This window comes from Octopus bimaculoides, chromosome 23, assembly GCF_046866305.1.
Source record: "Octopus bimaculoides isolate indiv1 chromosome 23, ASM4686630v1, whole genome shotgun sequence".
In the NCBI taxonomy this organism is placed as follows: Eukaryota; Metazoa; Mollusca; class Cephalopoda; order Octopoda; family Octopodidae; genus Octopus; species Octopus bimaculoides.
This window is the reverse complement of record NC_142950.1, coordinates 1,558,543-1,584,108: the sequence shown is the minus strand read 5'-3', so window position 1 is coordinate 1,584,108 and position 25,566 is coordinate 1,558,543.

Below are 25,566 nucleotides of genomic sequence, written 5' to 3'. Positions count from 1 at the left end.
TGTCATTGCATTAGAAATATTCCTACTGGAATTTTAGATGTTCTTTTTGAGAATTATTTTATCGTTACTTGGAGTTTGTAGTTTGGTGTTATATTTTCATATCTTTAACGTCTCCCATTTTCTCCTTCTCACGGTGGCTAAAACTCAAGCTTCGTTTAATAATCTTGGCATTCCTACAAATGACAGATTCCTGTGGTATACACGGACACATACACAAATGCCAGTGGTCATTAATTTTCTACCTAAACTCAATGAAGATGAGCCTAGTTTTCCTAATAATCTGGAAAAATTCTCTTATCTGTGCAAGTAATATAATCTTCAATAATCTATACTTCCTTTCAAAAATGTCTTATTGTCTTGTTTTTCTTCTCTTTCCCTAATCCTTTCTTCATACTCCTCACTTTTGTCGTCTTCATTTTCTTTTTTTATTCTCCGTTTCCTTTCCGTAATTCAACTTGTTCCTCTGTTGTCTTTTTCACATTCTTCTCTTCTACGCTTCCTCCCATATCCTCGTAACACCTTTAGAATAATCCGATCAAAACATTCTAACAGACAGGGTTTAAATACAATAAAGAACACCATTCAACTAAATATACTATGCAACCATCATGTGCTATCCACATGATGAACCAAAAGATACAGATAACTTGGAAAATCACACACACACTTATATATGCAAACACGCAAACACACACACATGTATACACACACATGCATGTCCACGTATACTTATATATAGGGAAGATGTGTGAGTGTGTGCATATTTATGTATACCCACATCCGTTAAAATACACAGAGATCACGGTTTCAACTTGTATATAGTGAGTGATTTTTCCAATTAACGTTTGACACTTATTTACAATTATACACAAATATTTACATGCACACACACACACACACACACACACACACACACACACACACACACACACACACTCACAGACATACATATATACGCACAAACATACAATTGTATATAGATTTATATAGTAGATATACAGTGTTTGTGTGTGCGTTTGTGTCTTGAGCGTGTGACAGAGTGTGAGAGTTAAGAGAATGCCGTTTTGAAAGAAAAGCGTAAAAGGAGAGAAAGAACGTGACCAAAAGGAAGAGAAACGTAACAAAACTAGTCTTGTCTTTATTTGCATAATTTTTTCTGTGTCTTTTTTTTTTGTGAAGAGAAGGAAAAGTTGAATGACAGTGGATATGGTGGTGGTGTTGGTGCTGGAAGTGGAGTTAATGGCGCTAAGCGTGATTCTGTGTTGGAAGACGATAGAAAGTAATTTGAAATATCTGTTGGTTAAGTTAAGAGATAGCGACTATGATGATGTCTTGATGCATGTGTGTGTCTATGTACATGTATGTGAGTAACTGTGTTTGTGTGTATGTATGTAGGTGTGTATGCGTGTGCGTGCGTGTGTGTGAGAGTGAATCAATGTGTATGTGGATGTAGATGATTGTGGGGAAGGTATGTGCGTTGTAACTTGAAGAATGTGACAGCGAGGGTTGATGCTGACAATGACGGAGACAGTGTGAAATGGTTAAGACAAGAGGGAAATATATTATATAAGTGTATGTATATATATGTATGTATGTATGTATATATATATATATATGTATATATATATATGTATATATATATATGTATATATATATATGTATATATATATATATATATATATATATGTATATATATATGTATATATATATGTGTATATATGTATATATATGTATCTATCTATGTATGTGTGGGGGGAGGGATTCAGCGTTTCCTTGGAAACAAAAAATATGAAGTGAAGGAAAATCTGGAAACCTGTTGGGCGTCGATGTTTCTTATAGGAATTTTGACAATGACTTCGAAGTTTCGCTGAACGGGGTTTATCAACCGGTCAGTTTCAAATGCCCCCTTTCGGTGAACCTACAAAATAATTGTCAAACATATAATAAAAACAAAAATAAGAACAACGAAAATAATATTATTAACAATAACAACAACAATAATAATAATAATAATAATAATAATTTACTAGTGATGCTTATGATGGTGATGATGATGATGATTATCATCATCATCATCATCATCATCCTGAAAAAGAGTGTGAAGTGAGAGTGGTATATAGTGAGGTTGAGAGAAATTGGTAGTGATGTTGAATATTGGATATATATATATATCCGTCAATTGTAAATAATGTAAATAATATACAACTCGGGTAAGCCATAGAAGCAGGGACGAAAACCCAGTGAAATTCCTACTTGGAGTACACATTCATAAACTGTTCAACATGATTCCTTCTAGTAAACAAGTTGTAACGTTTCTAAGAATTAGCATAAAATGAATACACATCAACGGTTACTATACATAGGTCCGTAGATAGCCATGCATTAGTAACGGCAACACTTATATCTTCAGGAAACCATTCGTAAGCAACAAATGTAGAGTTCTGAAAGAACGGTGGGCATAAGTTCAATCCTTGTTTTGAACAACGATTCACAACCCTTAAGAGGTATAGCCGTTCTTTCCTTGTCTAGGAATAGCTATTGAATTGAAGTTTTCTATATAATATTTCTGCAGTATATAAGATATATTTTTTGTTTAAGGTGGGTGTGTGTAATCCTAAATTTATTTTAATATATTTTTCTACCCGTTCTTCAATTCTTCCGAAAGGAATACATTTCTATTGGAATATGATATTATAGAATTTTATTACTTTGGTAATTGGATCGATTTCATTTAGCACATTCTGTTTATCTCTATTTTTAGATCTATACTTTGAGATAATATCCCCATTTCTATGAAATATATGTCTTTTTGTGTGAACTCATATTTGCCTTTAACAATATGTGATACATATTCGCTGATCAACTAATGTGTGTAGTGATCGATTCGCTATTTGATGAAATCAATTCTTTATTACATAATAATGGCATAATTTTCATTCTATCAAGTCACCAATATTGTCATGTGTCTGTCGATGCCATCGCTTTGGAGTCAGGTGCAAAATGGCGAATCGATTCTTTCCAACAGCCACGTATTCTGCTGTTACTAAAATTAATTTATTTCATTCCATGCTTTTGTTAGCTTCTGATGGGAAGGCTTTCACTCCATGCCATAATCAAGGTTTTGTCATTAGTCTTCGATTGGATGAATGTGTCCCTCTCTTAAAAAGGAAGAACGAATTTCGAAGCAGTATATAATGACCAGAAGCAGAGAGAAAGAATGCTCCGTAGAGAAAGGCACATTGGTGTAGTGAGAATGTGACATGACAATTTCCAAATAAATAGCCTTTGGCTTTCAAAACGTACGGTATGACTGAATTGACAACAAGTAGTCAAAGCAATTACAGTACTAGGCAGATTCTACGAATTCCACCAGATTTGAAATGAGGAATAATCTTTCCAAGATTGAAAGAATCCATTGAAATAACTCTAAGTCAAACCTACATTCACACACAATCATACATACACACAGACAGACAGACATACTTACATACAACTATATATATGTGCATACACACATACATGCATATATATGTATCTGTTTGCATTCATAAACATATCAGTGTAGATATACGAATATATATATATATATGTATATATATGTATATATATATATATATATATATATATATATATATATATATATATATATATATATATATCAGATAAATGCACGAACACGCACACACGCATGTGGGGTACAGGCATACATACAGTTAGATGCATCGATATACGATACTTGCTGTCAATACCACACTATTCCAATCCTGTCCAATCGTCCTTCTTATGTCATTCTTCAACTTCTCAATTCAATGTCGTCTTGTCTTCTCTCATTTATTCCCGCTTTATATTTCGTGACTCCCCGTCTTCATTTAATTCTCATCATTCAAAAGACATCTCTAGTATTTTAAAACGCTGCTCTATACTGCACAGAGAGAGAGAAAGAGAGAGACGGAGAGACAGAGAGAGATGTGGTGGAAATCAAGGTAGCGTGAGGGAGAGAGTGAAGGACAGAGAGACAGAGAGAGAGCTATATAAAGACTGAGAGAAAGACATGAACACACACGCACATACCCGCACATACACACACATGCACACGCGCAAATATGTATACATATCAATGCCGTTCTCTCTTTCTCTCTCTGTATATATATATATATATATATATATATATATATATATATATATATATATATATAGTAATGTGTATGTTTGTATGTATATAGATGTAAGCATTTATGCATATATCAATCTATCTGGATATCTCGCTCTCTCTCGCACTATCTTTCGCGCTCTCTCACTGTCTTTAGCTCCACCTCTCTCTCTCTCTCTCTCTCTCTCTCTCTCTCCCCATATACGCATACATGTGCGGCACCTGGTTCCGTGCCACTGCATGGCGCCTTGAGTAAGATTCTTCTCTCATAGTTTCGGGCTTATGAAAGCCTTGTTAGCAGAATTGACAGACGGAAGCTGAAAGAAGACCATCAGTTATGTGTGTGCGTGTATGTGTGTGTGTGTGTATGTGTCTGTGTATGTGCGTGTATGCGTGTTCCTTTGTCTTTGTGTTGTGTTTACTTCCCGGAACTTAGCGATTCTGCAAAAGAAACCGACTGAAAAATATAAATCCCCATGTGACCATTCGAACTCGTTTAATCTGGATCCAAACAAAAATTATATCAACAAAGTTTTGCGGTTGTTTTTTTCCGAAACTGCACTCCATATTGGTCCTGAATGACAAAGGCGACGACGACGATGATGATGATGATTATGATGATGATATTCCCCATGATGACGAGGAGGAGGTGGTAAAGGAGGGGGACGACAACGTCGACCATCGCTATGAAAATGTTAGCGATATTGCTTGTAAAATTGATTGGTATTCTTGACCAGCACCCATGCCTCCGCTTGAAATAATAAGAAAAACGTGAAAAGAATAATAAAATAATAGAAATAAAACTAAACAAAATCTGTAAAAAATAAAAGGGAAAAGAGAAAACTTGTAAAGAAAGTGTGTTAACTAGCGAAGTGTTTGGTCAGGCGCAATGCTGTGGAATTATCTGCAGAATCAAGGAATTATATGAATATAAAGAATGCATAAATATACAGAAGGGATTAATGAAACAACGCGAATAAATGAAAGCAGACGAGAAGAACAATAGAAAATAATAAATGTAATAAATAAAAGCAACGATGAAAACGTCAATAAAATATTAAGATGAAAGTAAAACTATCAATTCAATGTTTGAAATGATTCTTTCTTGTTGTTGTGTCAGTCGGTTTGGCTTTTGTTTTGTTAGTGTTTACTGTTTTGTCCAGTTCTTTGTGTAGAATCGTGTTTGTAAATATTGTTAGGAAATTCTAAAGTGTTTTTAGATTAATAAGCAAGCAATAAACGTAGTAGTTTGTTGTTTCAGTTTTTTGCTGTGTTCGTTTTTTTTTTTTTTTAAAGTTGTTTAGCCACAACTCAATCCTGATGAAAGACAGCAACAATACTGAACGGGCAATCCATTCCTGACCATCACAACAGAGATTGTCTGAGTGCATATTATCTAGTTGTTATTATCCTGATGGTTTTTGTCTTTCCTCGCCCAGTGTATTGTGTGATTGAAAAGAATTCGTTATATATATTCCAAAGTGGTCGACTAACAACACAAATACTTCACACGATGTTTTTTAATCACCAGGACGTTCTTGAACAAGGCACAGAGTGAGTGATATTCCTTTTGGTACTATAACCCTTTATTTAACAGTATATAACACTGCATTAATTTATGTCTCTTAAAGACGTTACAGAAATGTTGAGCCACATTTAACTGTACTTCCCCACAAATTAAAGGAGCACATAGCTATGTCATTTCTTGGCTAATTCTCGATATATCTACGGGATAATTCACTATACTCGTTGTCGTTTTCCCGCAGGTTTTTTTTCTTCATGCAGACAGAGAAAAAAAGCGATGTCCCCATGCTTTGTTTAGCTGTAGTGGATAATAGTCGAAGATTGATAAATAGAGCAGAATCTTAGAAAAAGAGCGAGTAATATAATTCACGCAGATAAAATTACACAGTTGCCAAATGGTGCAGTTGAACTGGATAACCAGTTAATGCTACGAGTCGAGAAAATTTGCAGATCATTTGACAGGATTCCACTCAGTTTATTTCTGCAGATAATTTCCCTTTTAAAAACCAACCCGGACTATATGGGCACGAGTTCGAGTAGTGTACAGGCTTGAGTAAAACCGAGACTCATACTTTCTATGCAGACTCTTATCAAGTTATTGTCACTCGTGTACTAATATCACTCACTTCATTTTCCTTCTCGATCTTTTAAATATTATTTCATAAATATTTATTTTATTTTATTTATATTTTTTTTTCTTCGTTACTCAGTGATTAGCGTGTTTTGATAATGATTGCAGGATCGTGAATTCAAGGAAGCTTAAATTCTCGTTACCGACTGGATGAAGCGGAGTACCGCACGACGTGGTGTGGCTCTCGCATTCTCTCTCCCTCCCTCTCTCTTTCTCTCTCTCTCTCTGTGCCTACACTCAGTCGGTATGTCTGTCTATTTGTTTCTATCTCTGCTTCTCTCTCCCCAAATATCACATCATTAATTTGCCCCTGGTTTATAACTGGGGGCTCTCGAAAGTGACCATTGTTGTTCGAGACAAGACAGGCACCATATAAAACAAGCAAAAGCGTGTTACATGTTCCCAAATCATGTGAGGTCGCAAGATACGGCTGGTTCTACATAATGGTTTTAGCATCACAGTACTAAATAAATATCAGATAAAAACACCAATCATTATACCAACAGCACCTTCCATATATATATATATATATATACATATATCATTCGCAGATTGAGGATAATACACTGGAGAAGATAGGCTAACATGTACTATGAAAGCTAAAGTTCTCAAGACATATACCACCGGGAATAAAGTCCACAAATTTAACTTTGGCGATACCATGTGCTACGACACGCTACCCGTGGCTATCATGACAGGAATTGTGGGATGGAAAGGAATAAGACAGCGAGAAATACGTTCGTAGACTGACGACATCAAAAAGTGGAATTGAGGCGGGAGCCTGGCCCGCTGCATGGATGCAGCGATTCAAGTGAAGAATATTGGAAAACCTGCCCCTGGACACGAGAAATCCATTGACTGATACTGATTCCGTATATGGATACTGTAATGGTTTTGAATATGGATTCAAATACATAGATATGAAAAAATATCCGTTCAATTTATTATACCACAGCACCTGTTCTCAGTGTGAGGCTGTCTTCTTCGTCATCAGCAGAATAATCATCGCCACAAAAAAACATCAGCGTCGTCATCCTCCCTACCTTATCATCATCATCATCATCATCATCTTCGACGTCGTTGTCGTAGTCATCATCATCATTGACATATAAACCCCATATTAAAATCTTATAGAAGTACAAATCTTAGAAGAAGAATATGGCAAATGAAAACATATAAAGCTAAATACATATATACACTTACCTAGATATATACATACATAGCTACACACATGCACACACACGGATACATGCACGCACATGCACATATGCAAATATATATATATATATATATATATATATATATATATATATATGTGTGTGTGTGTGTGTGTATCTGTGTATATCATTGAATACTTATGTGCGGGCCCGTATACGTGAGTCTGTGTACGTGTGTTTGCATCCAAGCATACACACACACAAACACACACACGCATACCCACGCGCACACTCAATCGTATGTTATTCTGTTGAAATATCTATGGTGATTTCACAGACAGACTAACAGACACAAACGCACCAACACGCCAAAGAATATGCATGCAAATCTCAAAGACATGCACGCATTCTTCAGCACTACTAAGCAAACGCGTCAGCAGACATATGTGCTGCAAGCTATATGTGCAGTAATGCCTGTGCGTGCGAATTTACACACATATACGTATATATACACATATACACACACACACACACATATATATATGTATATATATATATATATATATATATATATATAGAGAGAGAGAGAGAGAGAGAGAGAGAGATATATATATATATATGAGAGAGAGAGAGAGAGATATATATATATATATATGAGAGAGAGAGAGAGAGATATATATATATATATATGAGAGAGAGAGAGATATATATATATATATATGAGAGAGAGAGAGAGAGAGAGATATGTATATATATATGAGAGAGAGAGAGAGAGAGAGAGAGAGAGATATGAGAGAGAGAGAGAGAGAGAGAGAGAGAGATGGAAATATATATACACATATACATACACACTTATATACATACATATACAGAGAGAGGCGACATACGTGTACGTATATACATACATGCAGACGTATTTCAGAGTGATTGTGGAAGTATCTGTGTGCTCCTGTGTGATAAAACAAATAGTGCTTAACCAACTTGACTAAAAAAAAATTACAGAACGCGAAAAGAAGCCACAGAACACACAAATCCTATACAAATCCAATTAGATTCATCTAAATTGAATACAGATTATTTTCACAGCTGGAGTTCCACCCTATTCATACGGTTATTATTGTGGTTGTAGTTGTTGTTTTCTTCTTCTTCTTCTTCTTCTTCTTCTTTTAGTTGTCATCGCCATCATCAACCTCATTTCCGTCATCATCATCATCATCATCATTATTAGCAGCATCATCATCATGTACGTCGTTGTCATCATCACCGCCATCACCCCCGTCCAACGCCACCACTACCAACAACATTATCATCATCACCATCATCAGCATCGTCATCATCTTCATCATTATTATTATTGAGTTCATTATGTTTTGTAAATTAAATATATTTGCGTACTTAGATTATATATATTTTTCTTTTACCAGATGTGATATATTTTCAATTTTCAGTATGTTTGTGAGTTTATATGTGTGAGCATGTTTTGTTGCATATATATATATTTGTGTGTGTGTGTACATATATGTATTGACTTATGTATACTTATATATGTATATCTATATACGTATATAAATATTTTCAATTCAATTATCTCTTTCTATCGTCTAGATGTTATTTTTTTAAAATTCTTTATTTGTTGACGTTATTGCTCCCCAAACTATATTTAAATACACATATACCTACACCATTTATATATATATATATATATATATATATATATATATATATATATATATATACATTTATAGATAGATAGATTTATATATATATATATATATATATATATATATATATATATATATATATATATACATTTATAGATAGATAGATTTATATATATATATATATATATATATATATATATATCAAAATAAATATATAAACATAATTGTGTGTATAAATATTTATGTATATATATAAAAGAGATAACTAGATATATCGAGATATAGAAATTTATTTATGAGGGTAGAAATTGATATTAACCAATTTGAACCAGTGGTCTAGCATATTAAAAAATCCGAAGATTAAAATTATATTACATACAAAAATAAGAGGGATGACCAGCAAAAGTGGACTCCTATATGCTAGAAATAGATGCCGAATCATCTAACCACGAAAAAAATATATGTTCTCAGTAAAAATTCAGCGACACGGCAGTCTGAAAAAGGGCAAGACAAATGAAAAATACTAAATAAAAACGATTAACCTACGTACCACGGTTTCACCTGTTAAAATTTACATAAGTAAATATCTGCAGGATCGTCAGTGTAGTCTGTCAATTTGCGATGGAATTTCCAGAACTAGACACAGGACGTCCAACGGAAAGGGAGCACGTGTAGAGGTCTACAAATTACATTCAGTGTATCCTATTAAATGTCTTCAATCTGGCGCGCTAAGTCCGGAAATAATTCTGCAGTTAATAAATTTTGCAGCTAATTTACCGGTTTGAGAAACATTATTGTATAAAAATTTATTTATGAGGGTAGAAATTGATATTAATCAATTTGAACCAGTGGTCTAGCATATTAAAAAAATCCGAAGATTAAAATTATATTACATACAAAAATAAGAGGGATGACCAGCAAAAGTGGACTCCTATATGCTAGAAATAGATGCCGAATCATCTAACCACGAAAAAAATATATGTTCTCAGTAAAAATTCAGCGACACAACAGACTGTAAAAGGGCAAGACAAATGAAAAATACTAAATAAAAACGATTAACCTATGTACCATGGTTTCACCTGTTAAAATTTACGTAAGTAAATATCTGCAGGATCGTGAGCGTAGTTTGTCGATTTGCGATGTAATTTCCAGAACTACACACAGGACTGTATTTTTTTCATTTGTCTTGCCCTTTTACAGTCTGGTGTGTCGCTGAAAAATACTGTAGCTCTACCATACTCGCATCTTATTTACATGATCTAAGAAAAGAATAATAAGAGTTATTCACTAGAATGGTCCGATATTTCGAGAGACCCTTACTTCAGAGTAAATATAAATAAGCGAAATTTGTGTGTAAAGGAATCCTTTGCAATCCTTAAGTCTTTTGGGCCAAAAAGTTTGAATAGATTTACTGAGGTGATCCATTTTTGCATCCATAGGCTTTCGTCCACGTTTTTTAAAGTATATAGAATTAAAAATAGATATAAAATTGTTAACGTTACGGGGATTTGAAGCCGGCAAGGCTGAATTTCTGTTAACAGTCACCTCATTGTTTAACAATTGTTTTTTTTTTCTGTAGGAAATTTGGATTGGTCCGCTAATGGGTTCTTCTTAAATTATATAAGCTTTTCATTAAGAGGTATAAGCATTTTTTTTCATAAAAGTAAATCTGTGCATGTTTCATATTTATCCTGACGTTGGGGGTCATCGCCATTATGCACTTTAGAATAAATGAACTACGGTTGTGAGCTCCCGAAATGGCCATAGATATTTGTGAATGTTGAATTTGACGGGTGATATCTTTTTATTGTGAACTTTGAACGTATTTGTGTGAGCGGAGTAAAAGACTTTTTTCAAAATGTACGTAAATTTAACCTGTGGAAATCTACTTACTTTTGCACTTTGGATTTACCTGTGTGAGGGAGGTAAGAGACCGTTTCAAATATTTCTTTTATTTTTAATTAAAAAGAGTTTAAATAATTTTTAAAAAATTAATAATCTTTAAAAACTATTTTAATCGTCAGATAAAATCTTTTTAGTCGGTGGACTTTTATTTTATCTTTATTTTATTTTTCTCCAGTAGGCTTTTCATAGTTTTGAATTTTTAGTCGCTATATGTACCTTTTGATAAATCGTTCTATTTGTATTTTATTAGAATATATATTTTTACATTCTGTAATTTTATGTATACGTATTATTTTTTTTATATGGTTGTTGACCATGGTGTTTTTTTTTTTATATATGATTAAATATTTGAGGGGTGGTGTTGTATGTAAAGTCGTTGACCCAAAAGTCTTTGTTCTATAACTAATGCTTATTTATCTTCGTCTCATTCCTATTTGAGCACTTCTGTTGCAGTCCTATTAACACTTTTGTTTCTATAATAAGAGACAAATAACTTTTGCCCACAAGTATACACTATACACATGCACACTATTTGGTCACACACACACACACACACACATGTACACTTGAAAGAGCACGCAACAATTGCTACACATAACGCACACATACACACGTATATGTTACACACACCCACACACACACATTATTCCTAATCGCCCCTATTCACTCGTTCACACTCACACAAACCATTCCCACACGCACTCGCTTAACTGAGTTCGTGCGGATCACTATTATTATCTCCCGTTCATTTAAGGTCTTAGTTTCAAGTCCTCCCGCTATGCTGGACCGCCGAACTCTACACAGTTCTTTTTCACTCACTATTTTTCTGGTTTTTTCGACTCTCCATTTTTACCTCTTATTCCTTTCGGTCGCAGAACGTAGGCTCGTAACGTAAAAGACAGTTACATTTTCATGAACGTTAAACTAATACACCTGCTTGTTATTCCTACACCTGTCTTCGTCTTTTTTCTTCTTGTAAATTTAATCTATGTATGTATATATATATATGTGTGTGTGTGTGTGTATAAAGAAATCGTTGGGTGCATAGATAGCATACTATATTTATATAGACAAGCAAATATATAATATAATATGCATATGTGTCTGTTTGAACTTACGTATATACATGCGCATACATGTGTGTAGATATACATACATAAGCGTATATGAGTATATCTATGAATACTTACATCAGTTCATATAGGAGATTGTGTATGTATATATATATATATATACAACCTGAGGTTGAGAAACAGAGATGACGATATAGAGATAGGGAAATTTGGAGAGATATTTTGATAATTAGATAGGTAGATTGATGAGAGAGTAGAATGGCAGAAGAATAGATGCAAGATTAGATATATATTAAACAAATAAATAGGTAGTGAGTGAAAACGTGAGAAAGTGACAGGCACACAGATAAGTAGATAAGAATAAGATACAAATACAGGAATGGAAGCATAGAATCAAGTTCTGTGTTTTTTCTTTGTTTCTAGTTAGTTAAATAAATATATACTTAGGTGTATGTGTGTGCGTGTACAAATGCATGTGGTTCTGTGCGCCCTTACGTATACATATATGTAATTAAGTCTGCATGTAGGTGTGTGTATGTTTGTGTGTTAGGGTTGTATAAACGCCAATTTTGTTCTTGAGCTAATGCATGCGTATGTGTGTTTGTGTATCTAGGTGTGTTCGTTATTTTCTTTAGTCTTTAGAGTGGAAGTAATTCCACCCAGAAAATAATGCCTTAAATTAAATCACATCAAAATTACTTATAAATATAACCATTAAAAAAGAAGAAAAAAACAACAGCAAATCTTTATAATAGAAATGAGTAAACTTAAGTAAATAGTAAGAAAAATGTATGACTTTATATGTAATTGTGAATGCCAGATTTAGTATCAAATTGTGTGTTTTGCTTTTGTCTTTCGAAGATGGCGTCATTAGAATTCTTTGCTGGATTAAACTTATTTCGTTGGATATATTGGCTTGTCTACGCGTCTGTCTGTATGTTACTCACATTCAAAAAGGATCTGCCAATATTGTTGACTTATTTTGTGTTCCGTTGCCATTGTTTTTTTTTTGGGGGGGGGGGGGGGGGGGGGCAAGGGACGAAAGGGGGGGAGGCAGATATATTGACAATAGATGTACATTAGTCGTTTATTATTATCATTATTGTATAAGGCGACGAGCTGACAGAATCGTTAGCGCGCCGGGCAAAATGCTTAGCGGTATTTCGCCCTTTTTCTACGTCCTGAGTTCAAATCCCGACGAAGTCGACTTTACTTTCATATTTTCGTTTTCGATAAATTAACTACCATTTCTCTACTGGGGTCGAGTCGATCTAATCGGTTGTACCCCTCACACAATATTTCAGGCCTTGTGTCTATTGTAGAAAGGAATCATTTATTGAATTGTGAAGGCGTGTTGCGTATTGTTAGTGTATTTGTCTAACGATCATAAAGATGAGAGTTCGATTCCTGGCAATGCGTCGTGTCCTTCAGCAAGACACTTCATTTTACGTTGTTCGAGTCCACTCAGCTGGCAAAAATGAGCTTTACCTTAAATTCAAAGGGCTCGCATTGGTACTTTGTGTCGAGCTGAATCTCTCTGAAATCTATGTAAAAGGTACGCGTGTCCTGGAGAACTCAGTCAATTACACGTTGATTTCATTAGCAGGTTGTTCCGCTGATTGGTTTACCTGGAAAGTCGTCGTGGTAACTAATGCAATCCCAGTGATGCTTATATGGGTGGGGTGGGGTTAATTTACCGTTTCTGTTCGTTTACACTGTCTTCCCCTTTGCATCATCATCCTCACCATTATGACCCTTCACCTTATTCTGTTCCTCTTCCTCATCATCATCATTGTTATCATCAACCTACTCATTATCGCAAAATACATCGTTTTGTTCATCATTACAATTACCAACTCCAGCCCCTTCACCTGCATCACGTCCTTGATCATCGCCATCAACTCTTCCGCTAAGCTTTCTCAACAATGCTACTCGGTCATACAGAAACCTCGTCTGAGATATTTTAATCTTAGAAGTAAAAGAACGACAAATGATGTAGGTTGTCCGTTAAATTCTAAATACAAATCAAAATTTTGGTCACAGCCGGAACGTCCTAGCTGGAATGTCATAGATCTTATTGATTGAGTTGGTTATTGAACCGAAGGGTCTCTATTTGATCAGAAAATGTGCTAGAAATTGCAGCCATTTCTCCCGTCAAATAAATCCTATGGTCTGGAAGGACGGTAGGTCATATGTTAAGATTTCTAATATTAAATATGTGTCACAAGGAAGAGGTAACATCCATGAGGATATTTATTTCGGCGGCTTGCGCTCCAATGTTGAATTTGCCTCTCATTCTTTTGGAGTCAATGATTCTCCTACCAAATGCTAGGGTCCATGTGATCAACTAACACTCTTTCTACGAACCCCTATGTTATCAAATAACCGCCTGTAATCTGCTAGACTTTTGCCGAAATTACAAACAAATATATCTGCAAATTTAGTTATGTATTTATCCAAGTATACCATGTGTTTCTGCGTTCTCAAACGTACCCAACCCTTTCCTTATCCAGCGAGAGATCTTATTTGAGGGCTTATTGCTGTTTTATATTGTAGACATAGCTATAAGATGCAACCTTTCATATTATGTTTTTCCTCCTGATTCTAGTAGTTGTAGTAACATCATCCGCAGCAGCATAACCATCAGCAACAGTAGTAGTAGTAGTAGTAGTAATTGTATGGAGTAGTGGTGATGGTCTCAGTGGTCTTGTAGCTACGCTTACATGTATGAGCATATATTTATCTATCTGAACATTATATATATATATATATAATGTACAATTTTGCACGCATATAAATGTATATATGTGTCTATGTATATACATATATAATATATGTATACACACACATACATGCATATATGAATGCATGCAAACACTCTCACACATGCACGCATACCCGCATGTGTATGTGATGGCATTTTTTGATGCGTCCTTCCTATAATTATGACAATACAGCTTTCATTTTCGATCTTCAGTTGCTATTTCTAGTAAGCCTAAATAATTGCGTATTTGTTCTTTGGCTTCCTTCTGGCTGCTTTTCGTATTTGCTTTGAAGCTAAGCAATGTTATTGTTCTGTTAAAATCCAGTCTTCCGTTTTTGTCTATAGTTCATCGTTTTTAAGCTATTGATGGCTTTCATGTTGACGTATTTCCTTTCTGTCGAGTCTTGCAGGATATTCACCATGGAAAGGTTTTTCTCACCATTTTATTTTTCTGTATGTTTTAGACTTTCTGCTTTCATTTGACAATTTTTCTTATTTTGAGTGTTTGCTAACCATTTTATTCTGTATAATTAGCTCCTATTTTCTAGAGAAATGTTTCTTTTGAAATTTCCTTCATACATCTCTATTATACTATTCAGGCTTTCTTTGCTTGGTTCTAAATATTTGTAGACCGCTTGCCGTTGCTTTGTGATGTTTCGAACTATTTTTATCAAAACACTTCCTTCATTTTCATGTGGTGGGCATATCTATCGTTGCTCCAGGGATGTTGTATGTAGATACAAGAATAGGTTTTCCTGTGTCGGATGTTCAGTTCAAGGAACTTCCAAGTAATTACATTTAAATTGTAGCTTATCATTAGAACTGATACACTATTTATAAATATAATCCAATTTCTAACGATGGGTTTCAGGTTCCATTATTACAATGAAGCTTTATGTGATGGTGACATGGCAGAACCATTACCACGCCGGGTAAATTGCTCAATGGAATTTCGTCCGTCCTTACGTTCAGAGTTTAAATTCCGCGGAGGGGAACTTTACCTTTCATCCTTTCGGAGTCGATAAAATGTGTAACGCTTGAGTGCTGGGGTCGATTTAATCGACCTCCTCCGCCAACCCACCCCACATAATGATATAGGCTTTGTGCCATAATTTCAAAGCAACATGCAATCTAAGGTTGGATACTTCGTTTTAAATATTCTGTTTTGCTTCTGGATTTTGGAAATTGGAATTTGCTTGCACTCTTTTCTAAAATACGATTTTTATGAGTGGTTTTCCTCTAACTCCCTCATTTCTTCACACTGCATAATCCCTAATCTCATTAATTACAATTATATTCCGTATATAAGAATATAATGTAATATAATGTAAACATTTAATTGGGGACCAATATTGTAAATAAGACGTATTTCCAAAAATGTTTAAATACTGGCAGCTATTCTCGAAATGTAGCGAAGAAATCATTAACGATAATATCTAAATATTAGCCATCACAAATTCATTAATACTCACAACTGGAATATGAACCGAGTTTCATTTTCGGCAAAAATTCCGGTTGTAATTCGGTCGTATCAGGCTAACAAATAAAAATATACATTAATCTACTCTTTGTCAGACCTAAGAATGACGGAGGTAATTCATAGGTTTTATCGGAAGAAAGAAAAAAAAAAAAATTTTTATTTCATCACTTTATTTTATTTTTCTTAGATTAACTCCAGCAGTTTGCTGAATCTTATATTCAATTTGACAAAGAAGACTAAAGAATCTGTGTAGAGTATTGTTTCCTTTATAAATATTGTCAATTTGATCGATTAAATCGATACAATACATGCTTCTAATATATCAGAAAATTGTTATTGTTAAACCATTTGTTTCCATGAAAAATGCCTGCGATAAACGCTGGAAGTAAATAGTCAATATAGTGATATAATATGTGCTTACTAAAAATTTAATCAAATTTCTCTGCGATTTATCTTTCCGTTGTTAGTAAAATATATTCCAATAACGTACTTTACTGTTAAATCTACTATATTTCGACTAAAAAAATAAATTGATGGTTGTTATACTTTATAACAAATTTCAGAACTATTTGTATTATGAATATCCCATATATAGAAGCATTTAAAGTACTAAATAAAGACCCCTGACTTGCTTTACTTCCAGATTCAAACATAATTATTCTGCCTCTGCGAGTGTGGCATATATATATATATATATATATAAAAATAAAACTCACGCCGCCATCTCTTCAGTTATCCGGCCATCAAAAAATGTTCCAAAACTCGGAGTTTTCTCATGTCACATTATTTACAGATAAATTCTTCTATTGACATAATATCGAGGTCTCTTTTGTTGTCTTACGTTTTCTGTCAATATATATATTATATATACACACATATATATATATACGCAAATATATAGACATACACACATGTATGTGCGTGCTTATATATATATATATATATATATATATATATATATACACACAGGCGTGTACGCAATCGTACGTTCACGCTCCCACGCGCGTGTTTGCTGCGGTACAAGGTCTCTTGCCAAATATTTTTTTTCCTCTCAGGCTGACTCAAGGATCCGAAATATTTGAAGCGAAGTAAACCACTCGGTATACATGCATAATTAATACTGACATACAAATGCGCGTGTGTATATATATATACATACATTTATATGTATATACACACACGCACATACATATATGCAAGGGTTTGTATTTTTGTATATTGTGTATGTATGCTGTGAATGTGTGTATAGAGAGAGAAAAAGAATGGAGTATACAGGGAGAAATAAATGGAGAGGAGGTTAGCTATCTCTCTCTATATATATACATACACACATTCGCCCATATATATATATATATATATATATATATATATATATATATATATATACATAAATACATTGGTATGCGTGTGCACGTGTATATATTTTTTTGTGTATAGGTGTGTTCATTGTCGGTGTTTACCTTGTAACATGTGTTGTATATGAATATGATTAAATCGCTAATTACAGATGTTGGCAGCATTCTTTGAAAACGGAAATTAATCTTATGTAAACAATAAAGATAGAAAGGCAAACTTTGCATTTGTAAACATAATTGATGCCATTTTGTTGTGCGGTTCTCCTTGTTTTTGTTGATTGTTGTACAGTTTTTGTTGTGATTGCAATTGTTATTTCTGGTGTCATGGTTGTTGTTGTTGGTGGTAGTTCTGTTCTAATGTTGTTGTTCGTTTTGTTATTGTTGCCGGTGGCTTTCTTATTGTTGATGTTATTTTTGTTGTTGTTCTTGGTGGTGGTGTTGCTGCTGGTAACGCTGTTAGTGTTGCCGTTGTTTTCGTACTACTGCTGTCCATAGTTGTTGTAGTTGCTGTTGTTGTTGCCGTTAGTGTTGCTGTTTAGCGATGGTGCTAACGGTGCTGGCTTCCCTTTGATGTTGTCTTTAATTTCCTCTTCTTTCATCTCCCACCCTCCCCTCATACTTATAATATCTACTCCCAGCTAAATCCTATTCGCTACGTTTCCTTTATCCTCTTTAAATTTCACTCCCTCTCACACTCTTTCCTTTTCCCTGTGTATTAATACCGATACGGACCCATCGGGGTGCTACAGGCGGACGCATTTCCTCGATCAAGTGAACTCCTTGCTCATTTATACATACATACATACTTACATACTACTCTTACCTGTAATTACTGGGGGCACTGGAATATTAACACGCAGACTAAATACTAACCTCACGCAATTAAGCTTATCAGAACCAGAAAAGAGAAAGCTTATTCGAAGATTGCAGATCCAAGTCATCACTAGAACACTAAAATCTATAAAACTATCATTTAGGTATATATAACATGTCTACATATTCCACTATACGCATGAGAGGACATGCATAAAATAAAACATAACTTTGCATGTATACATACATACATACATACATACATACATATATGCATGCATACATATCCTGTTGATGTTGCTGAAACTCCATGGATCTAGGTTAGAAAACGTCCCTTTCTCTATTGGCAAGAAATCTTGAAATAAAACTGAACGATCATTTACATATCGACATGGCTGTTGCACCATCATCGCCTTTGGTGGCCGTCACTTTGTGCTACCACATTGCCAATGGAATTTCTGACGTTCCGTTTATTGCCGCTCAGTAGAGCGTTCAGTCCCATTGCAGACTACACGGTTTCAAGCGTAAAAAACATGAAACAGTGTTGCATCTTCCCCTGGATTGTTGCGGTCAGTATTTGTTTTATTTGAAGTTCAACTTTTCCAGTGTAATTAGGATTGCACACTTCGATTTTCCCCCAACACTTTCAGACAATGAAATGACAAATTGTTTCACCATAACTAGAGCCCTTTGCGTCGCTGGAATATAACGACAAACACTTGCACAACGCGAGTAGGTTTTACAAGAGAATATCGCTCCCCTAGAAGTAATCCATGATAACTGACTACAGTTCGTCGTTCCCGGTTATGTATTTATACATGAATTTATATATATTTGTATGTATGCAAGTATATATCTATAAAAGCAAACGCACACACACACACACACACGCACACACACACACACACACACACACACACACACACACACACACACACACACCATTATGTGCAAGCATACACCCCTCATCACCAGCAATACGACAGCCGCCTTCATCGTCATCACCATCATCAGTAGCAGCTGCAGCATCACCATCTCTCCTCTGGACACAGACACGGTTTCTGCATACAGTCCGTTATATATATTTAAGCTGCAAAGCCGCTATCGTTATCCATCAAAGTCTGTTGTGTCTTCACGCCATTTCCAAAGACACGACAATTGCTGGGCCGAGACAAGAAATAATTGTTTTGCATAAATTTATTGATGTGTTCGCGATAATGTTCAATGTGTTGCTATTCGCTTTATTTTTGATATTAGTATTACTGTTGATGTTCTTTGTTTATTGGTAGTGGTGGTAGGGGGTGCTGGTTTGTCATCTCGCTCTTGTTATTGTTGCTAAGGTTTCTGGTATTCTTGTTAGTGTTGATGGAATTATTAATGCTGTTGTTGTTGATGTTGGTGACGTTGATTTGGAGAAGCCCTGCTTTGACGATCGTTATGATGATGATGGTGGTGGTGGTGGTAGTGGTCGTCGGAGTTGTCGTTGTCATGATGATGATGGTGGTAATGGTAGTGGCGTTGAGTGCGGCGACTGTTTGCGATGGTATTGTGGATGGCTATCAAGATCATGACGGTGGTGGGGGTTGTGGTGGTGGTTACGGCAGAGGTAATGGTGTTTGTTATTGTTTATTGCTGTGGTAGTGGCTGTGGTGGGTGTAGCGGTGGTGGTAGTGATATTTATGATGTTAACCATGGTGTCGAAAATGGTGATGTTGATGCTGCTGTTACTGCTGATAGTGATGATAATTTTGCTGGTGCCGTTGGACTTACCATTGTCTAATTTGTTGCTCTCCGTGATATGATCTCTGTTAAAAAATCGATATCCGTTTGTGAGAGACGGAGATTACATTTTCTTTCCCCTCCCCTGCTGCTCGCTTTGGTGTCAATCTTGTCGCTGTATTTGGTCTTGTTGTCTGCTTCTGGTTTGGGAATATCAATGTTTTGACGGTTGGCAAGGCAGACTTTCATTCAGTATATTTATCCTTTATCTTCTATCTTGTTTCAGTTATTAGACTGCGGCCATGCTGGAGCACCGCTTTCAAGGATTTTCACCCGAATTAATAGACTTCAGATCTTAGTATTCTTAAATATTGTATCTTTCTTTATCAGCGTCTTTTCTCGAACCTCTAAGATATGGGAACGTAATCCATCCAACACCAGTTGTTACGTGTTGATGGGTAACAAACACACACGCACGCACACACACGCACGCACACACACGCACACATCAAGGCTAATGCAAAACAGGACAATATTCTTTCTTATTAAAGTGGTCAATGGTTGAATTTAAAAAAAAACATTGATAAGAGTTTACGATCCTTAACAATGGAATGCTTTCATGGAATTCTTAATGTTATATAAGTGGAATATCGACACAAAACGCAGTTAGCAAATAAATTAATGTGTTGTGTTTTAATTGAAAACTTGTGATGTGAAGTCAGAAACGGTGAAGTGCAGTGATTCGGTCGCATGAGGAAGACGAGATGTTTACTTGAAAAAGAAAAAAAAAATTGTTGTTATAACCATACAGGATGATAAAACGAACGACAAAAGAGATATCGACTGAATAACTTGGAAATGTGGAAAAGTTGAAGAACATCAGAAGAGGGGGAAATTGACCGGTTTTCGAGTGATGGGATAAATTCCCAAAAACATTTCACGTGTTCCAACGTTAGATTTGCCTCAGAAACGAATTATTCCATATTTCTCTCTCTCGCTCTCTTTCTCTTCCGCTCTCTCTCCCGCTCTCTCTCTGTGTATGTGTGTGTATATATATATATATATATATATATATATATATATATATATACATACGTACGTATGTGTGAGAGTGTTTGTGAAAGCACGTGTGTAAATATATAATAAATATATATATATATATATATATATATATATATATATATATATATATATATATATTGGACACTTGTACGTATCACACACACACACACACACTTCTATATGCTCACACTATGTCAATTGGTGCTATGTGCATGTGTAAAAATAGATGTCTGTTCAAGTGACATCTTCAGAAATAAATGTTAAATCCAAAACGCATACAATAAAAACAAAATACTGACAACAATGAATTTGAAAACAAATTATACAAACAAAATAATTAAAACTGCTAGCCAAGAGTAAAATAAATTGAAAAAATTAAATCAGATTAGACCAATCCGTGTGTGTGTGTGTGTGTGTGTGTGTGTGTTCGCGCCTATATGTGTCTATATGTGTATGCTTGTTCGTGTCTGTTTCTATTTCTTTACAATCGTTTGTTATTCCTCTGATGTATGTGTCCACTATAAAAGACGGAGAGAGAGAGATAATTGCTGTGAGAGGCAGAGAGACTGCAAGATAGGGAGAAGTAATGATATTAAGAGAAACGTAGACAGCTAGACGAAATCCACTAAAACTAATGAGTTTATAAAAATTTTTTGTCTGAACTGGTAATTTACGTTTTGACAGAGAGGCTGTGGAATGTGATGTTTGTTTTAATTAGCGACCTAAAACATTAACAAATGCGGCTGTAGACACGTATTTAGAAGATATGGCAAAAAGAATTTTTCACGAAATATATCACACACGCGTGAGCAACCATAACAACAACAACACGAGCAATAATAATAACGCCAACTGGGTAATAATAATATCATAAACAATATAAGGAACATCTGAAGTGACAAAAAATGACAGATGAGTAAGAAGAAAGATAAAATAATAAATATTAATGCTTATTTCTTTTAGCATTACAGAACATTTAGAATACAAATTTAATAACAAAAAGTATATCCACGTAAAGAAAAAAAACAGAAAGCAACAACCTTTAAAAGCTATTGCCAACAAGTGAATTCTATTCTCTTTCGTTATTCAACATGCAGTTTTATTTTCTGATGAAAATCCTTTACTAAATGAGGCAATGAGAGAACACCAACGCTGTCGATCATCCTGTTTCAAACAACATCGTAGTCTGTCAGATTGCATAATTCTATGTCTCAGTCTAAATCTGTCTGTCTGTCTGTCTATATATTTATCTGCTTGCCTGATCTATCTAGAAATTTATCTATCTTTACTATATTTATTTCTACCTTTTTATCTAGTTTCTTTTTTCTCTCACTTCACTCATAATTTGTGCGTGTATTCAACCATCCCACTGAAAATCTGTTCCTATCTATCTATCTATCTATATCTCCCCCCCCCATCTCTCTTTCTATCTATCTATCTGATGTGTGATATTGGAGTAACGTGATTTATTTCTATCGTTAGCTAACGTCTTGCAAATTCATTTAATGCTGCAGTTACTAAAATCACACAAAAGTTTACTGATAACCGCAGAGAATGGAATATCAAATAGAAACAGGGTTCTTTTACTATATTAAACGAATTGGCTGCAACTGTTAAAAGATACAAGAGACTTGAACTCCATATGAAAACATGGAGTAGTAAGAAAAACTAACTAGGTACGTCCGAAAGAAGGAAATCAAATGAAAATAACAGAATCAGGCGTAGATGAGATGAAGGGCAAACATTAGGTGAAAAGGGAGCTGAATGTTGTAGAATTAGGAAGTATGTTCCGTTAATCGCGGTGTCATGGGTCCCAGGTTAAATATGAAACTTTATTTCTTCTTCTTGAGTATGCGACAATTCCTCTGTCCAATTTCCATCCATTTTTTTAAAAATATACGAGTCGTGCAAATGCACAATGGTAACATTCTTTTGGGGTTCTTTTTTTCATCGATATCATCATTAGAAATAAACCCTAAAATTCTTCAAGTTCGTAATTCAGAAATGAAAATTTAATTTCAAATTCAATTAGTACAAATTGTGAAACGAGGCCTAATATTTCAGGGATGGGTGTAAGTCAGTTATATCGCCCTCAAGAATTCAGCTTATACTTAGTCGATTTCAGCGGATTTGAACTCGGAAAGCAAAGACAGACGAGGTGGCGTGCTAACAATTCTGCCGGCTCTCCGAATTTAAGTACGATATAATATCCGTTTCAAATTTTGGCACAAAGCCAGCAATTTCGGTGGTGGGACGTGGGGGGGGGAGCAAGTCGTTTACATCGACAGCATTGACTGGTACATATGCTTTCGACTCCGATGGATTGAAAGGCAAAGTCGACCTCAGCGGGATTTGAAATCAAAATGAAAACACAGGAGAAATGCGGCAAAGCATTTGGTGCGGATTGCTAACGATTTTGCCAGCTCGCCGCCTTCAAGGAAAATATAACATGGGATTGAAATTTGACTCATGGTCAGAAATTCCGGGGAAGAAACTGAGTCGACTACATCGACCTCAGTGCTCAGCTGTTAATTATATCATTGACACAAAAATTATAGACAAAGTTGACCCGACCTCGGTGGGGTTTGGACTCGAAACGAACAGACTGATGAGATACTGGTTAGCATTTTGCCTTGTCGGTCGTGCTAACGTTTTAACCAACAAGCCAACTTGAAACAAAATACAATATTGATTCCAAATTCTTACATTTTACTTCAACTTATTTTTTTTGCAATGTGTGCAAATATTCATTAAAAGTGTGTGGTGGGGATGCATAGTTGTCACATGCAGCGTTAAGAGTGCAATATTAAATGAAATCTACATTTTTAAGCATCGCAAGTAAAATAATTCTGGATCAGCTTAGGAATTGTAACACGGGTTACAAAACTGTTGTCGTCGTTTGAGGAATATATGCGTTCAAAGATAAATATATACAAAAGCGTACCTTAAATGGCAATCCAAAATACTTTGGATAAGAAGGTTGTGTGAGATACAATGGTCGTTCAAATACACGGTTTGAAGGAAGCCACAACATGGTGGCACCTCTGCTTACTTCACAACAACAGTGTTTCTGTAGCAGCAGCAATCACATCAGCAGCGGGATTCATTTTATCATTATTATTATTATTTGTAGTAGTAGTAGTCTTAATGGGCTCTCATTTATGCATTCATAACTGTATGTGTGTGGGTGTCTGTCTGCATGTGTGTGCTTGTGTATGAATATGTATATGCACCTATGCACATTTATACATATATTGTATGCATGTAAGTATATATGTGTGTATGTATGTGCACATATGTATATATACATATATTGATGTATGTATGTATATGTGTGTATGTATGTATGTAAGTATATATGTGCGCAAGTAGTTATGCATATGTATGCAGGAACACTGGGAAGCAGACAGAGGAATGCCAAATTAGATTGTGAAGAAAAAGCACACAAAAAAAAGGAACGATAACAGAAAGTCGAGAAAACAAAGGAAGATATAACATGAAGTTATTTCAAGATGAATGAAAGAGAAAAGTCACGAAAGAAACTATGCAGAAATCAAAGCAAAGATCTAAAAAAAGGCGGAACAACAATAGTAAATAGTAATACAGCAAATAAAATAACATAAAATGAAAGTCATAGATATCCTAGAATGAAAATGATGGCAGAATGTAAGTCTCTTTATATTTGTTGTTGTTGTCTTTTAGCATGTGTCTACCTAAAAGGTAAGACAGATATTTTCTACGTGATATTTTCTCGTATAACCATTCTTTATACGTATTTATTCATGGCGGAGGAAAAGAATCGGTTGGAAAAATAATATATTGCAGCACGATGGTGGAATCATGCATAAAACAACGCAGTTGATGCGACGTTTTCAAAGATTTGCGGCTGTCAAACAATCACAGCTTTTAGAATAAATGTGCATGGCATATATTTTATTGTTATTGCTGGCTACTATGTTTTATTGTATCATCTTATATGGTATTGTACGCAATTTTAGAGTATGGCATTGTGTAGCGTTTGGTGGTTCCATTTTATATAACATTTATATAAAAGCAGCGACTCGGCAGAATCTTTAGTTGGAAAATTGCTGTGTGAGCAAGCTCTTTAGGATCAGCGTTCAAAACCGGATAAGGTTCGTATTTCATAGTTAGGGAGTCGGTAAACGAAGCGATATTCATAGAGCATGGTCGAATCTTTTCTCAATGTGTGCTTTTCATTTCATTGTGCCTCCAAATCCAATGTCCTGTTTTGTCAAATGTCACAGCGATTCA